Genomic DNA, 19,392 nt, shown 5'->3' on the forward strand with positions numbered 1-19,392 from the left:
ACACAGCCTTTATAAAAAATTACAGCTCCAATTTCCTCCACCAGTTCACTGAAAAATATAGGGACAGTTTGCATTTTTAAAATCCAATCCACTTCATTTTTGCAATCACTCTCTATAATTAGTTTTCCCTTTTTGGCCCAATCAGACGAATAGAAGAAATCAATTCCTTCTTTAATAGCTTTCAGTTCTGCCAAAATAGGAAGACCAGGCCCTACTACAGTAGAGAAAAAGGCTAAGGAGCATCTGTTAGAATCTCTCAAAATACCTCCAATTCCGCCTTGCATCCCATCCCCACTAACAGCCCCATCCACATTCAGTTTAAACACATCCGAAGGAGGAGGAGTCCAGCCAATAACCTTCTTAGGAGTAGAAGAAAGATGAAATTTATCAGCCCTCGAAGGATCCTCTATTAGTAGGTCAGTCTGAATCTGAATAGTAGGATGTTTAGCTAAAAACCATTTTGCCAACCTGAATCTAATAATAAAATACAGACCCAATCTGTCAACTTTCCCGTTTTCAAACACAACCAGATTTCTTGCCTTCCAAATTGACCAAAAAACAACAGCCGGGATAAACCACCAAATATTAGAATTCTGCCTAAGGTCCGACCAAGAACAAAGAAGGGACGATGGGTCTTGAGGCAGAACAGAAGAGATTTCCCATAACCTTAGAAAATTGATCCACATTTCCCTAGCAACAGAACACCATAAGAACAGGTGTTCTATGGTTTCTTCATGGGAAAGGCATAAGGGGCAAAACACATCTGCCATGGTAATCCCTCTGTTTTTTAGTTCCACTCTCACTGCTAACTTGCGATGACAAATCTGCCACAAAAAAGTTTGGACTTTAAGAGGGGCCAATCCAGCCCAGACCCACTTATTCCAATCAAAACTCCTTTCAAGACTTCCATATAGCGTCAATCTACAAGACTTGACCGAGTACAAGCCATCCCCCTTTCCCGACCAGCCCAGAAAATCATCCACAGAACTAGAAAGCTTAAAAGTGTCAATCAACGTCATTAAATCAATCCACTGGTCTAATTCCCAATCACAAAGGTTTCTTCTTAGTTGAATATTCCATATCCAAACATTATTTACAAACTCACCAAACTCAGATACTTTCCCCCATTTATTAGTCGACAAAGCAAAAATTCTGGGGAATTGATTTTTTAAAGACAAATTAGTAACCCAAACATCAGTCCAGAAAGCTATCGACCTACCGTTTCCTACTAGTAACTTTGAACTATCACTCAAACAATCTCCAATCTTATCATTTTTCGCATAGCTATTCAATATACCTCTCCATAACCAAGAATCTAAAGGTGAAGCAGCACTTGAAATTGAAAGAGACAGGCTACTAACGTTGTTTTTGCAGCAAATCAACTTTTTCCATTGGCTATTCTTTTCATTAGCAAATTTCCACACCCATTTCCCAAGCAAGACTCTATTTATCAAACTTAAATCAAATATTCCCAAACCTCCCTCTTCAAAAGGTTGACAAACCGATTTCCAGTTCACCCAGTGAATTCGTTTCCTAGCATGATCATCTCCCCCAAAGGAAGTTAGCCATCAAAGAGTTCAACTTGTGAGTCACTTTGAGAGGTATTTTGAAAATAGAAAGGTAAAAAATGGGCAAGGAGGACAACACAGATTTAACCAATACAAGTCTTCCCGCCAGCGACAATGAATTAGCTTTCCAACCTGCAAGTCTCTTGTTAAAATTCTGGATTACTGGATCCCACATACCCTCAGAATTCTTCCTTGTACCAATCGGCAATCCCAGATAAGTCATGGGAAACGACCCCACTCCACAGCCCGCTTTCGTAGCCACTCATTGATCGTGACAACATCCATATTAACACCAAACAAAGTTCTCTTAGACAGGTTTAAATGCAACCCTGACATTACACCGAACACCCTCAAAACTCTCCTAATATTTAAAATCTGCATTGGAGAATCTCTGCAGAAAAGGATTAAATCATCAGCAAACTGCAAATGTGTCAAATGGAAGGAATTTTCAACCCTACCAATGCTAAACCCTTGAAAAAGACCTAGATCAGCAGCCTTGATCAGCATTAAGTTTAAGAGTTCCCCAACTAGATTGAAAAGGAGAGGGGACAAACTGCAACCTTGTCTCATTATTTTAAATATTCAGTTAATTTCATTTAGCATTTTTCTTTGTTCATCTTTAATGTTTGTGTTCAAGTTTCTTGTCCATCTACAACTGCTCTTTTTCCTAACATAAAACTTTATTTTAACTAGGTGCTTGGTTGGGCTCAAGCAATGCCTAAATTTGCAGCTGAACTTGTGAAGTTTGTGCAAACTTTCCTTGAGCGAACCTTTGAAAGATGTCGAACTTCATACATGGAGGTATGAAGCCTTGTGCATACATTCTCTTCCTTAAGGTTTCTTTAAACATGCTTTTCATTTGTTGTTGACCTTTTTTTTTTTTGGTGTTGTCAAAACTGGTTCCATGTATAATATTTAAAATGTCATGCCATTGTGTAGACTGAGAAGCAGTGATGGACATGCTTCTTGTTGAAATTATTTGATTTAGTTGAAACTATTTCCTTATTTGTCATTGTTATTAGTGTTAATATAATGGAGAATTAATCTCTAACCATTCATTTTTGTACATTCTACTACGCATACAGAAATATACCTTTTTCGTTCATAAACACTGTTAATATTTCAGGCGGTTCTTGAGAAGCAGAGTTATATTGTCATTGGAAGGCATGATATTGATAAATTGATGCGACTTGATCCTGCTAGTGTGTGCTTACCAAATGCACTTGGTCAGTCAAATGTTGGAACTATTGTTTCTGATTTGGAAAGTATTGAGATTGAATCAGAACTAAGTGAACTCCTCTTAAATTTGCGTCCCATCAAGCAGGTACATATGCTGGGTGAAGATTAATGCCTGCTGTTTCAAAATTTCCTTTGAGCAAATAGCTGTCCAGTATTGAATTGTCCATAATTTATTATGCATTTGAGCTTGACTGGATATGAAACTTAGGTGCCATCTTTTATATCAATTTGAAAATTGTTGTTGCTTAAGTATCAATTGAAGGTAGTCATTCTTTCTTTTAACATATCTTGTGCAGGAGAATCTAATTCGTGATGACAATAAACTTGTTTGCTGCCCTGAGTGATTCATTGGAGTATGTTGCAGACTCCATTGAAAGGCAGTTCTTTCACCTGGCTTGAGTTGGTATTTGGATTTAACATGCAATATTTTTGAAGAAACATGGGGGTTAGAGATTAGTTTTCTAGGAAATAGAGAGTTATGAATAGTATTGACACTTGCAGCTTGAGATCTATTCAATGGATTCCAAAACATGGATCTCGATGTTTCTACATGTACCAATGCTTTATGATACCCCTATAAGTTTGGCAAGTAACTTCTTTTGTTCTTCTATACGATTCAAGCGTGTATTTTTAGATCCAATAGAATTGGTGATATAAGGAGATAAATATTTGTAACTGAAAATTGTATATGAGCATAAGGAATTGACATTACTAAACCTAAAGCTGTACATGCAACTGCATAGGTCTTTGCATCAAAGAAAAGTAAAATGTTATGGTGCATTAATATCCCAATATTCCCTTCTTTCTCTCTTCCTGCCATATGCAGATACAAATAATGGTATATCATTTTCCCCTATATGTTCTTGGTGAAGCAGATCCTTCTGCAAGAATGATACGATAGACAATTATGCTTTTGAAAAATTCATGTCCAATATATTTTCTGCTCTCTTACATCTTAAACTATATAATGAACATGTAGGCTTGTAAAAGCAACCCCACTAGCAGAATTAAACCATGCTGAGAGTGGCAAGCCTAGGAATAAACAAACAAGCAGTTCACCACCTAGGGATCTGGCATCATTTGCAGATGAGTACAGAAAACTAGCAATTGATTGCTTGAAAGTTATGCGCGTGGAGATGCAGCTGGAGACAATTTTCCATTTGCAGGTTTGTCCAAATAGCGCAATTTTAGATATAATCACTATGTGGTAAAAGCACCTGCAAGTAACCTAACATTGTATGGCTCCAACAGGAAATGACATATAAGGAATACCTGGAAAACCAAGATGTGGAAGAGCCTGATGATTTCATTATTTCACTCACTGCACAGGTTCTTTTCTCAATTTGTTGTTAATGTGTAACCTGTTTCAGTTTTAAGTTTTCAATGGATAATTGTATATCAGTTATGCTCTTTTACTATGTCGCCCCATCTTTTCATTTTCTTCAAGCACCCATGTCTGACATCTATGTTAATAGGAAGGACTCTTAATGCTATGTAGTATGTATCATTTCATGTTCAGCTTATCCTTAGCTGTATCTTGGGTTTGTTTGTCTCTTTTTTTTTGTTTGCTTTTTACATTTTTCTCTTTCAATTTTATGGTTTTCTTGTAACATTCCCTTTTTCTCTTTTTAAAATAAAAATATGATTGGATTTCTGTAATTTTGATGAGTTATTTTATTCTCATTAGTAGTTCCAATTTCAAAGGGTCTGCTTCTTATTTTATCTTTAATGACTTTTATAGTGAGACCATCGTTTGAATTTTTTCTTCATTTTTCTATGTAAAGATAACACGCAGGGATGAGGAAATAGCACCTTTGTTGCTGGAGTGAAGCGGAATTACATATTTGGTGGATATTAGTATTGCAGCAAATGCATCAAGGTTGGAGTTCCTCGATAAGTTAACTTTGATTCTAATTTGGTCGTCATTCAGATTCGTTTTAATCTATATATTATCTTGTTCCTCTAATCAATGGGAGAGTAGGCTTTGGCTGACATGAAATTGATCAACCTTTTTGGAGTTCAGCAGATATGTCGGAATTCAATTGCTCTAGAACAGGTTAGTATGTCTTCATTTTCTGATAGGGTGGAGTGGTGGGATGCCATTATTTTTATCTTTGGAGGTGCTTGAATTAAGATTACATTATTCCCATTTTTTTCTCAAGCTCATCCGCTTGTATCATGCAATTCAATGTCCACTGTGATTTTCTCTTCTGTTGAGTATATTCTCAACTTTTCTTATATGAACTGACGATCATTTGAGTTTTGAACCTCACAATCAAACTCAGTCCTGTTTTGTTCCTCCAAATTCGGAATGCATATGGGGATATGTTCTAAGGAGCGTGCAAATACATGAAAAACTTGGAATAATTGAACATACCTTTTGGATACATATCGTATCCAATGCATCCGAGTCCAGGTAACTTAAGTCCAGTCAAATTAATGGTTGAACCTATGTTGCTCAGTTCAGGAGTGAGTGAGAGATGGGTATTTGTAAGATTGAGTGCAGTCAAATTTTAGTAGTTTTCTGTTATATTTGGAAGCGGGATCCTGCAGTGTCTACTTTGAGGGTACAATGTGTCTGACATAAGTGAAAACTGGAAGCAACATTGGTGAAAGAGTATCACTGCATCCAACCTCAGTTGGCTGGAATCATCAATCGAGTTAACTACGGAGACAATTTTGTTGCTTTCAATAATAGTTCAAATGTTCTCTATGATTGGAATAAGGGTTCATTTTCTAAAGCGATAGAAATCATAATTGGTGTCATAAGGGGTCAGATGTCTGAGAAAGTATCATTTATTTCATCTTTTTACTTTCTTTTCAAAAGGATGCAAGTTATGCTAGTATCAGTGCATTACCCACCTTCCTGCAATTACTCTGGCTGGTTTCTCTTTGTGGTCTTATGTTTTGCCGAGAGTCGGATAAAAAAAATAAGTTTTAAAGCTTTACATTCAATTCAAGGTTTTTGAAATTCAACTGGTTCAGATGTATCCTTCTGATTTAAGTTTGCATGTATGAAAAGATCCTGATTTATCTCTGATGTCACAGGCCCTTGCCGCAATCCCTTCAATTGACGGTGAAGCTGTACAACAGGGACTCGATCATGTCCGAACCTATTTGAACTGTTAATATGCCATTTGAGGCAAGCTACCGGAACTCAGCCCCTTTTTGTGATGATGAATAAACTCTCTTTCCGTTGCATTCAAAACCTTCCTGATTACAGGCCTGCTTGCATCATCACCGAGCACAAGCACTTGTTCACTGCTGCAGAGTTAGTAGCATTGACTATTTTCTTTTTCTAGCTGAACCAAAATATTTGCAAATTAGTTAGTGGCAATTATGATTTGTTTCCACAGGTACGCTAATCTTCTAAAAGTCCAAGTACCGGAAGGGAGATACCTCCTGATGCACAGATCGAGTATCGAAGATTTTATCCCTTTAGTACTTGAAGTGGTCAATATATCTTCCGAATCAGATGATTTGCTTGTTGCTTGCGTGGATAATTCTCGTCTATCAGTACGCACGGTGTAGCCTTTTCCTTCGAAGTTATCATCCGACAAGCGCCAACTATGAGTAATTTTTTGTGAAATGCCAGAGACACGAGGTTTGTTTTAATTGCATTCATAATATATTTATTGTTGGTGTAGTCTCAATTTTGCGAACTTCGTATTACTCCACGTGCTCATTGCTTGTTTTACATCTTAAAAAGTAACAATTTCATGTTATTTTGTTATTATGAACGTCGAACACCGTATCTTTGAACCCCTGTAGGAAGTCTAGGTTTGGTCTTATGTGTGTTTTCTCAATTTTAAGCTCTTAATTTCATTAAGGATTCTATTATTAAACCAACATATGTTTAATTATATACTAGTTTTATTTTTTTTTAATTTAGTTAAAAAATCAAATTGGAATCAAAATCGGTACATTAGATGATTCCACTTGTTTTTTTAACATCGAGTAATGGTGTTTATTATTAATTCTGGTCAGTTATGATTAACTAACTCTGATCTTTAGAATTCCGAAATGGTTTGCTTAAGGCGGTCTTAGCATATAATTGTGTAAAATTTATGTAATATGAACAGTTAATGTTTTAAAGTTTATTTAGATATATCAAATTTAAGTCATTATAATAAGAAACTATTGCGAGTATAAACGAATTTTGCATTTCTCATGCGTAAGAGAGGAGAAAAGAACAGATGTTTCTTTATCATGTTAATATTTTTTTTTGCTTTTCTCATTAGATGAATTTTCATTTTAATACTTTTCATTTTCGTTTCATTATTTGACGGCGAGATATGAATTAAGATGTTAATAGAAGGATTACTTTTAAATTTTGAATAAATAAAATAAATAAAAGTATTATAGATGTTTCTTTTGAGGATGTATGACACAGGGCTCAAGCTTTCTAATTAAGTATTTTGTCTTACCATTTTAAATAATACTACAACCTTAACTTATAGTGATTTCATTATAAAAATATTAGGTAGCTTTGTATTAGCCTAGTAATAATGGATACAATACGATTATATCACATGAAAAAATATTAAATTATAAAATGAGGTTAAAGTTAGCATGAACAATTTTGAACATGATATTAACACGGAGACGTACTAAATTTTATATTTTAAAATATTGAAATTTATGCAAGTATAGAATATTTTAAATATAATGCGATAGATTATATAAATACACACGTACACGTATATTGATATGGTTAGATAGAGATGCAGATAGCCGGATTTAAATTCGATCCAGATCGGATAAAAATCGATCCGGTTTTTTTACCAAGCCAAAAAATCGGTTTATAAAAAAATCGGTTCGGATCATAACCGGTTTGGAGGGCCAGATGATGTAACCGGTGTAACCGGTTTTTAATCCGGTAAAAAATTCGGTCATCTAATTTTTTAAACCCTAGATCGGATTTTTAAACCCCAGACCGGATTTTTTTCCGGATAAAAAATCAGTTTTTTATTCGGTTTTTATTCCGGTAAAAATACGGTCGTCCAATTTTTTCCCAAATTGGTTATACTATCCGGTTTTAAAATATCCGATCCGGTTTAAAAAAACTGATTTTTTTCAAATCTAATTTCAGATATTTTTACGTAAAATCGGATATTCAGATTTTTTGTATATGGTTAGATTGTCAGCGAAAATGCATCCAATTTTGATCTGGTTGAGAAAAATTATTTGCTTAAAAGTAGACAAATCTCAATAAATACACGAATTGATTGTTCAAACGTTGACAGTGACCGTTTTATTTTTGCATGACCCAAATAGGCTTAATAAGAAAATAAATATCAGAATTGTACATTTATTTTAAATATATGTTTACACTTTTTTTCTATTTATCCATGCGACTAACGTTACTAATGTTATCACTTTAGGTGTCTCGAATCTAATGTTGTTAAATTCTACTGTTAAAGAATACATATTATGTTTTGGAAATATTGAAATTTTATTTAAAATTTAAAAATTAAAAATATTATTATGTTTAAAAAATTCAAAAAATTTTGAAAAACTTTGAAATCCTAATTTTAACTCCTAAATCCATGCTAATCGTTGCCCTATCGTCGATGAACCTCCACCCGACCTATTGATAACCCTATGAAAAGCTACCCAAACATGAGTCAATTGACGACCAATCGACGTGTGTACTCCAAAAAATCCCGATGTTGTAAATCACGACCTTACGCGATCTCGATGGCCAATCGACAGCAATGATGATGATGATGTCTGACTAGGAAGATGGCAAGAACGACGTTGGAGGCAGTGGTCGTGGCCAACAAGGACGGTGTTGGAGGGTTAGGGTTAGAGATTTAAAATTTTTAGGGAATTGGAGTTATTTTTGTAATTTAAGAAAAATTAAGGTTATTTTTTAAAAATATAATAATATTTTTATTTTTTTTAAATCACCAGGACATGACACATGTCACTTAACGAAGTTTTACTGAACATTAAGGTCGGGGCACATAAAGTGATAACATTTGTAACGTTAAACACCTGGATGAGTCAAAAATAATTTGAACACCTATTTGAGAAAAACGGTATAGTTTGAGACACTTGTTTTCTAATCAAGCCTTCAAAAATATTTGAACTTTACAAATGGTTAACATTATTAAAAAGACGGGGAGAAAAAAAATTATTTCAAAATTTTATGATAGATTTTAAAAAAATCAGTCATTCCGAGAAATGATTTTAGAGTCGTCAGCTAGGTTTTATCATCTTAAGGTGAATAGAAATTATTTGATGGACTCAGTTAATCAGTCATTTGTGATCCAATGAATAAAGCTTTAATTTAAATAACTTTCAAATAACTACCTACTTCTTATTTATATTGAAGAAAGAAGTGAAGGTTCACCTTGAAAAAAATATGAGAATTTTACATCGAAGGTCCAAATATTGTCTATGTGATTAGTCAGATCCTTTAAAGGAACTACTTATAATAACAAACTTACAAAATGGATTATTATCATGAAGCGAATTATTATTTCTGACTTTGCTTTAACCGTTACTGTAATTTAAACATGTTAAAATATGTATTTGTTTGGGTGAAAATTTCTTTTGCATGTCTGTGGAACTCTCAAAAATTTAAACATCTCATAAATGCAAAAAGATGGCATTTATGGAACAATTGTGCTCATTCTTATATATTAGGAGTTCAATGATGAAAAGAGGACGGGAAGCTTAAATTCAATTCCTACATTGATGAATACAAGTATAATTGAATTTTTTTAGTTTATATAATGTGTATCGATAAAGCCACCTATTGTTTTTTGAAGCTCGGTCTCTCCCCAACTAAGAGAAACTAAGACCTAGGATATAAAAATTTGTCACCCTTTGAGTAAATATTCAATAGTAATATTATTAGGTTTCTTGGTATATCTAGGTAATAGGTATGAGCATAAATTAAAATACTATAAATTATAAAGATAGTTATTAAACTGTTCGTCAGATAATAAGAGATATTTGAGAGCACAATTTATTCCATATGAGGTGAAGTGTATCCTAGAAGTACCCATTCATTTTGAGGGATTTCACAAAGCAACATTTATAGTTAAAATATGATAAAATATCTTATATTTAAAAAACATTTATGTACTTATCCTTAAATAATTAGTACAAGCCTATCTCGCAAATTAATTTAAAACAACAGTTGGCTAAAATAGATAAAAAAAGTTGCTAAAATGAAAGCCGAAAATGAAGCGAAGGAAATAGAGAGAGAAGCAACATATCAGAAAAATGTGAAACTTTGAAAATCAACTTCAAGCTATGATGCAGATGATACGAAAAAATCAACCCCAGAGTCCACCATCTTAGGTGTTACTTACATATATGTTTTATTTATTCTAATTAACAATGTTGAACTATATATATTTTACGTTAATGTAAACTTTGGTTTTTATTATGGAGTTCAAGTTGGTTGTTATGGATTTCAATTTGTTGTTATAGATGTCAAGTTTATTGAATAATGTTACATGTTAAAAAATTAAATTTGGGTAAAAAAAAAGTAGAAAAACATCATTGGAAAATCAATGTTAATTAGCGGCGTTTGTAATACAAACGCCACTAAATAATACTCAATACAAGCGTTTTATAAAAAAAAACACTAAATTTCTAGATCTTTGCGACGTTTATACAGCCACTATAGCCATAGTTAATAGTAGCGTTTTACATTCACAAACACCGCTATATGTCATTATCTTTACGGCGTTTTTGGGAACAAACCCACTAAGTCAGAATATTTAGCGGCACTTTTTTACAAACGCCACAAAAGAAATATATAGCTATGCTTTTCAACAACACCGCTAAATATCATAACCTTTAGCGGCTTTCTTTCCACAAACGCCGCTAAAATCATAATCTTTAATGGCGTTTGTGGTAGAAAAACGCTGCTACCTTTTGCGGTGTTAGTTTTAGCGGCGCTTTTTACGACATTTTTGTTTCACACAAAGGTTTGTAACAGCGCTTAAAAACGCCGCTATATGACTGTATTCATAGACTTTCCTCTGACCCAAAACAACCTCCATTCATCCTTAAGGGTAGACATTAAAGCTTTCTCAACACCACGGATGCGCTCTAACAATTGAGATTTCCGTTTCCATTTGAGCCAAAGACATTCTTGTTCCAATCCTCAAGTCTATACTGCAAATTCTTCAGATTAGTCCCAATCTCTTCATTTGTCTCCAAGCGGACCTTAGGATCTCCCCAAAGTCCTTGTGGTTTACCAAGAAAACAGAAACCGGAAAGGATTCACACGCGACGAGTTCTCCACCTTTTTGTTCTCAATAAAATAGGACACTGATCCGAACCCAACCTATCCAAATGGAAAACCATGGAATCTCTAAAAAGTTAGACCAACAATCATTCATTAGACAACGATTAAACCTCTGAAAAAGAGACCACGACCCAAGTAAATTCAACCCCTTGAAAGTGGACCTCCATCAAACCTGTATCAAAGACGAAAGTAGAGAAGCCTCGGCTAACACCATCCTATTAGCAGCCCCGCCACGACGTTCATTCGGCCTTAACAAAGCATTAAAATTCCTTCCAAGTAATTAGGGATGCACAGCCTGGATTAAGCTTCTCCAATAAGCTCCATAATTCATTCCGAGTGACAATATTAGGCTAGCATAGACACCGTAATGAAGAGGGGTCTATCCAACCCAGCAACTCGAACCAAAGGGTGAATGAACTGATTCGAAACACTAAGAATCGTAACTCTATCTCATCAGACCAAAGCAACCAAGTTCACCCACTAAAACCTTGAGCTCCAACCCGGAAAGAATTAGCAAACCCCAAACCACGGATAACATTATCCGCTTTCTTACCAATCACTCGTCTCTATTAACGCCACAAGCTCAGGCCTAAACTTCTGCATTATCCTTTAAAATGACGACGATACGATGTGCTAGCAACGCTCTAACTATTCCAAAACAAACAATTAAACATTGACAAAACTCCTAGAAGGTTGACCATCCTCGGCCCCGATTTCTACCTGTGAACTATTCTCCTTATCTAAGGCAAGGGGATCATCAACACGAGTCGCAACCTCCCGGACTATCTCAGCTCTACGCATCCCTTCAACTAAGGACTCTATGCGGGAATCAATCTTAGTCATTGCTGATTGGACCCACTCCGAAAAGAGGCCGCCCGGCATTTTATGTGACCCGTTCTTAACTCCCAAGCCTCTTGCCAAATCCTCACGGCCAACCTTTCGGTGGCTTACCTTTCCCATTTTTGCGCGACCCCGGATCACCTGGTGCTTCCTTTTCCCTTGTTCACAATCGAAATAGCTGCATGATTCCCATCGGAATGGCTGGTTCATGAACTGCACTTGAAAATCTTGATTATTCCTCGATCTTGAATCGTACAACCTGCTGTCAATGTATCAATGTGTCGCGAGTTCAGCACACTACTTGAAATTTCCTTAAGAGCACCTCTTTCCAACCCCGAACCTGGCTCATTAATAGTCAGAATACCACTCTTCTTAGATTACCATGCTTTGAATTTCCCTTATTCACTTCTCTCCCCCATCATTCCCTCATTTCCTTTGGATTTACTAACATTGACAGGCTCATGGTTACCGCCGGGGTCAGACCCTCCATGTTATGAGAAACCTCAACTTGTCCTTCAACCCTCACCAAATCATTGAGAACCTCAAAGCGGACTTACCTGACTGCACCTTATTCTCCTTGGAGACATTCTCCTCACCCACAATCTTCTTCGGCCTCCGTCAACGGCTCAGTGCAACCATCTAAGGACCATATATTCTTCGCGGAATCAGTAGGGTTTGACACAGATTCTGTCCGAGGAGCTTCACGAACCTGTTGTACCCCATTAACCTCATCGGATTGTTTCCCACATAAATCTGGAAGTGTCCATAAACACCACACTTAAAACAAATCTGCTGTAGGCCTTCATATTCAATCTGTTGAACAAAACCATCTCTACCGATACATGGAAGCAATGGCTTATTCAGATCAACAACTACTACCAAACGCGTAAATTTCACCCTCTCCCCCGCATTCGTATTGTAGTCAACTTTCACAACTCGACCAATCTCCACAGCAATTGCACTGAATAACGATCTTGTATAATAGCGATATGGAAGCCTCGGAAGACGGATCCAAACAACCACTTGTGACGGGTGGCCTTCAGATGTCGAAAAGCTACAACTCCAGGGCTATACCGTTAGGTAACTCCCAAACACTACCCAAGATCCCTCAGATAAAACCTTATTATAGTCATTCTCACACTCAAGTTTAACCAAATAATAATTATTGTCTAAATTGATCAACTGGAAGTTACCTCGGGGTTTCCACATCATCTTTATTCTATTCCACAACACACTATATCCAACCGTTTTCCCCAACAAGCGAACAATAACCGATAGATTCAATAAACTCATGTTTTTATCAATAGAATTGTGCACCCGGTTCGAAAAATGAATTCTAGGGTAAGAGCCACTTCTATCCACTACAACATCCCCATCTTGAAGGATCACATCATCATTTTCGAAAAAACTTCTCGTCACCTTATCTCCCTGATCACCCCTGCCACCATAGCTGCGTATGAGACCCTACTAGCCTGCACATCATTTTGAGGAGTCTGTATATCATTATTAGCAACCACATCACGAACCTCCCCCACTAGACGAGTCCATCTTTGGATCCCGTAACTCCACCGACTCCGTCTGTTGTTCAACCACCATAGGAGAGGCCATCGTGTCATCCGTAACCACCGGATGATCACCAGGTGCCCTTGCAGCCGGCCTGGAAAAATTAACCATCCAAAACTCGACACCCTATCAGTCCAAGAAAATCGAAAAATTCGGAGCAGTGACTAGAAAAAAAAAACCAAAAAAAAAAACAACTATAGTAAATTCAATATGCATAATTAGAAAACTAATTAAATGATTATAATTAATTTCAAGTTTATTTTTTCAACAAAATTGTTTTAGAAAAAAAACATTTTCCTATATCCTTTTATATTATAGGCACGTGTTTAAAGCTCAACCATTGATAGATTACGGTTGCAAAGAAATCAGAGCCCTCCATTAATGTTTGCTCACATGGAAGCATGTGACTGTTGGGATCGTCGGTGCACCCCACGACACAGCGGAAACAAAAACTCGACGGTCTCATCAGCGATTCAAGTACGTAAAACCGAAATTGGGAGGAAGGTATACGAATACTTATAGCGGATTCCTTGAAAAACAACAATGACAGCAGTGAGAAGTGGAGATCACGAACTGTTCGAATCGAAAGCCTCCACAAAAAACACGTCTCGGCCTCTACTTTATTCACCCGATTGAGAGCAAAGTTTTCTGTTTTGAGAAAACGGCTGAAGTAAGTGAGACTGCTAGACCTTACTTCCCTTTTATATATCAATTACCCTAGCATCTTAGGATTTTTTAAAGTTATTTTGAATTAATAAATAAAATATTATTTAATTAATTCAAATTAAATATACATTAAAGGCTTATAATCTGAATTATAATATGAATTATAATCTTTAATGTTTATTTAATAACTTATTTAATTATTCTGAATTATATATATATATATATATATATCAATTAAAAGAGTTGTAATCTAAATTACATTATTTTAATGTTTGATTAATATAATCGGGATAATTAAAATCGTATGTATATCAAATATACATATTTTAACTCTAGATATATTTTAATAACATACAACAAATTGTACATCTTTACTCATTTCAATCCTAGGGTGTGATCCTGTAGGTTCTTGTAACGTTAGTAGTAATTATTAGAACAATTCTAATATTACATACAATGAGTGACATCTAGCAATATATCATTGTCACCTAAGTTATTTCTTATGATTCGACATATCATCTTCGTGATTAACTTTTTTATGTATTACATCCTTTTATCCTTTATATCTAGAATAGACATAAGTCTTAGAATAGTCACACTTGTATAGCCCATCTATTGTTTCTTGACATCTAGAGTAAACTATAATTAACGAATAATTTGTGATATCACATATCAACTTATTCGAACATGGCCATGCATTTCTAGTCTCACTCAATCAAGTGTCCTGTGATATATTTTCTATAATGTAGGAAGGATAAATCATATCTTAATCATATACACCCTACTATATATATCGAGATATATTCAATAACAATCTTTATAGTGCAACCAGTTACGAAGCATGTTAACTGTATCAAAACATACAACAAAATATGTTGGGATGACATTGATATCAAGTCTGAGGATCATTATATAATCATAACCGTGAGCAATGTTATGACCGTTACATAATAATCCAAGACATATGCTCATGATGGGTCAATCCAATACATTGTTCTCTAACAATATAATCATGTATCAATTCTGACATCTCTATGTTAATGACAACTCCTTGTCATCAATCAATAACATGTTAGTCTTAATCGTATTATTATTTTTCATGCCCATAATAATACTTGACTATGGATCTTTTAATAATGTTATTATATGGACTTTATTATCTTTCAATTTATGTTAAACACAGACATATAACTGAAAATAATATTAGAAATGTCTTTATTCAATAAAATCGGTAAATAAATGTATTATTACAATCATCATACGATTGATCTTTGGACATACTCTAACAGTGACAACAACCAAATACTACTGAAATAGTATTTTGGACTTATTGTGATTTTTTTAAAATAAAATAAAGCCAATTCGAGCTTCTCATTTTAAGTCAACCAAACATACATTTTTCCAATTATAATAAAATCATTTAATCACATCGTAAATTATTTTTTCCATATTATATAAATTTTAGTATGTTAATATTAATTAAATTTTAATTATTTTTGGGATTATATAATCATTCTGTGTCTAAAACTATTAACTTTATTGTTTTTGGAGGAGAAAATTTTAGTGTATCCATAATCATCCCAATATATGAGAAGTCTGGTATATTTTTATGTTATATTCCTATATTTTTAGTTATAATCATATTTAAGATACTTTATTGAAAGAATCAACTTATTAATTAATATGTAAAGATATTCATATTGTTTTCAAAATGTTTTTTATTATATTGTATGTTATTTTTTCCAAAAATTATTAATATGTTTTTTACGAGTAAGAATTCATTTTATTTATTTTTCACATAATTTTAGTCTATAACAAAAAAGATAAAAAGAAAATGTTTTTAACTATTCCAGTGTCATTAATTATGGTTTTTGCAACAAACATGTTTTTTTTATTAAAAAAATTAGAAACAAATTGTTCAATTAAAATATTATTATAAATATGTCACTCTATCATTAAGTTAAAACGAACATCTTATGTGACATAATATAATAAATTTTTTAATCTTTAAAACTTATACAATTTATCAAATTATTACAAATTAAAAATAAATTAATAATCTTAATTCTTCACATTTAAAAATTATCATTTTAATACTTTTTTCCTTCTAGATTATTTATTTTTTCTCGAAAAAAATATATTATGCTGTATATATTTTCCCTTTTCTTTTTGCAAAGTTTCTTTATTATTGTAGAATAAATAGGCCTGTAAATGAACTGAACGTTCATCGATCCGTTCATGAGCCGTGCGACGGAAAGTTCGTTTATGTGCGTTTATTTATTAAATGAACGAACATGAACAAGATTTTGTATTCGTTTAATTAAATGAACGAACATGAACATAGGTCTCGTTCGTTCATTTACGTTCATGAACGTTCGGTTATGTTCGTTTATGTGCGTTCAGTTATGTTCGTTTATGTGCGTTCAGTTATGTTCATTTATGTGCGTTCATTTATGTTTAACCCGATATTCTTAAATCAATTTTTGTGACCAATTTGTATGTATCTTAAAAATATTAATTAATCTGATATTCTGATGACCAAGTCCATAATTAACCCAATTTTATAGCCTTACCCATAAGCGATTAAGCGGTGATACAAAAAACCCTAAATCTAAAAAGCAATATTTTCTCAACTCTTCTCCAGTCCATCACTCAGCCGTTCTTGATTCTCCACTCTCCCCACTCTCCACAATTTTCATTTCTGCAACGATTCGACAGAGCTTCAAGTCTTCAACTGCAACGATTCGACAGAGCTTCATCTCTTTCCCTTCATCTTGGCATCTTGAACGTGATTTCATAAGGTAAATAATTTGAATTTTTTTTGGTCTGTTAATTTTGGGGTGTGAATTTAGGGATTTTTTTGTGGGTTTCAACGTTTTTTGGTCTGTTAAATCAAGATTACATCTTTACTCTGTCTCATGCTTGGTGCTATGCAGTAAGACCTTGGAACAAGCTTTATTTTCATACTGAAATGCCCGAACAAGTAAGACCCTTTTGACTGGAAAACAGTCCCTTTCACAACAGAATACATGAAATAAGATACACTGTAAGAAGAGAAAATAAATGTAGTTAGCATTGATATATTCATACCAGTATACTTGTCAAGGAAAAGCTCAATCTGGGAGCCACCATTGTAGTACTTGATATGATCAAAAGCCCAAGTAGGCACATAGTTCATCCTGAATGAGACAGGTGCAGGCCTTCTCAGGGGAGCTCCCTTTGTTCCAGACGCCATAAACAACACACCCACCAACAGAATCCAGAGTGATGAACCCATACTTTTACACAAAATCAATCTAACATTTAGATAGAAACCAACACAAAAATGGAAAACGAAAATGACAGAAAGGCTTATTTCTGCAGTTAGAGATTTGCTGGTGTTGTGCAGTGTTGCAAAAGACTATTGTTGGCCTTCGTTTATGCCCCTGTGGGGAAGTTGTTTATGTTCGATGAATATGGTTTTTGTTACTGAGCCGATGTATCCATTTGGTGTTGTGTTTGCAGTATATCAGAATTGTTGTCCACTTTGTTATAACTCCATGTACATGATTGGTTTGTATTGGTGTTAGTTTGATATGGGGAGTGGATTGATGTTGAGATGAGTTGAAGATTGATGAAGTTTTGGTGTTTTGTACTGTTATGATGCCATATTTTAGTAGGTTTAGTTATTCTGGTCGCTACTGCAAGTTGGTTTCATTCCATTGTCGCTGTGTTTGATTTACATCAATTTAGTTGTACTGTTTTAGTTGATATGCTACTGTTTTAATTTGATAATAGCAAAAAAATCCTTTTATTTGCTAATGCTAACATTTACTCATTGTTGTACCACAGAAGTTTGATTCGCCACTTGAATCAACTGAATTTGAATCAAGTACCAAAACTTCAACCATGGAAAGTACACAAAATCCAGATGTTGTTTTTATTACAGCTGATAACGGAGAAGTAGATGCAGCAGCTACAGCTAGTGTAGAACATGTTGATGCAACCAACAATGAAGAACTAACTCCATTCACTAGAAGGAAGAGAAATAAGACTTCGGGAGTTTGGGAACATTTCCGGATGGTAAAGTTGCATGATGGAACTGACTTGTGTGAATGTAGCCATTGTGTAGAAAAGTTTAAGAAAATGAAATATGGAACTACCACACCATTGCATAGGCATATTGGTAATTGTCCAAATTTGAAAGTGGTTAACAGGGGTCAATTAAGTTTAAAAGTGCAGCCTGGAAAATTAGATTCTTCATATATGATTCGAAATTGGAAGTTTGACAATGCAAAGATGAGAGAGGTTATTTCCCACAGGATCATGGTTCAAGAATTACCTTTTAATTTTGTGGAGTATGGACTGTTTAATGTGGTAATGAAAGAAGCAAATCCAGGATTTAACAAGATCTCGCGTGCTTCTGTTAAACAAGATTGTATTTCCAGTTTTGAGATTGAAAAGAAAAGAGTTCAAAAATTGTTAGATTCTGTCAAGCGTGTGAGCATCACTACATATATGTGGACATCGAATCAAAAACATCCATTACATGGTAGTTACATGCCATTTTGTAGATTCTGATTTCAAGCTTCACAAACGCATATTAAGTTTTGTTGATGTGCCTCCACCGTATTCTGGAGTATGTATATATGATTCACTTTTTAAGTGTCTAAAGGAGTGGAACATTGAGACAATGGTGGTGACTTTGACAGTGGACAATGCTAAGACTAATGATGTGGTGGCTAGAAAATTGATGGAAATTTTGAATCTTCAGAAGAAACTTGATGTTGGTGGAAAATTATTCCATGTGCGATGTTGTGCACATATTCTTAATTTGTTAGTTCAGGATGGTCTTGGAGAAATTGAAGACATAATTCATAATGTTCGTGAGAGTGTGAAACATGTCAATGCCTCTCCGGGTCGATTGCATATTTTTAGTGAACTCGCCAAACAACTTTCAATGCCAAAAAAGCACTTGATTTTAGATGTTAGTACCAGGTGGAATGCTACATATGCTATGCTGTCTACTTCTTTAGAGTTCAAAGAAGTGTTTGTGAATTATGTCGATCGAGAGTCTACATACACTTCTTTACTGAGCGAGGAAGACGGGAAAAAAGTTGAAGAGGTTTGCTCATTCTTGGCACTTTTCAATGAAGCTACAAAAATCATTTCAGGTATAACTTGATTCCTTTTTATTAATTTTTTAATACAAAGAATTTACTACTATTTTTTTTAATATTATAGGTTCCAAATATCCTACAT

At 34.4% G+C, this 19,392-nt stretch overlaps 1 pseudogene; it reads left to right on the forward strand.

Moving 5' to 3' along the window:
- The window catches only part of LOC120118445, a 41,778-nt pseudogene extending 35,224 nt beyond the window's left edge, over nucleotides 1-6,554 (forward strand).
- The last annotated feature ends 12,838 nt before the right edge of the window (nucleotides 6,555-19,392 follow it).

The sequence above is a fragment of the Hibiscus syriacus genome, unplaced genomic scaffold (genome assembly GCF_006381635.1).
Source record: "Hibiscus syriacus cultivar Baekdansim isolate YM2019G1 unplaced genomic scaffold, ASM638163v2 tig00110328_pilon, whole genome shotgun sequence".
Classification (NCBI taxonomy): domain Eukaryota; kingdom Viridiplantae; phylum Streptophyta; class Magnoliopsida; order Malvales; family Malvaceae; genus Hibiscus; species Hibiscus syriacus.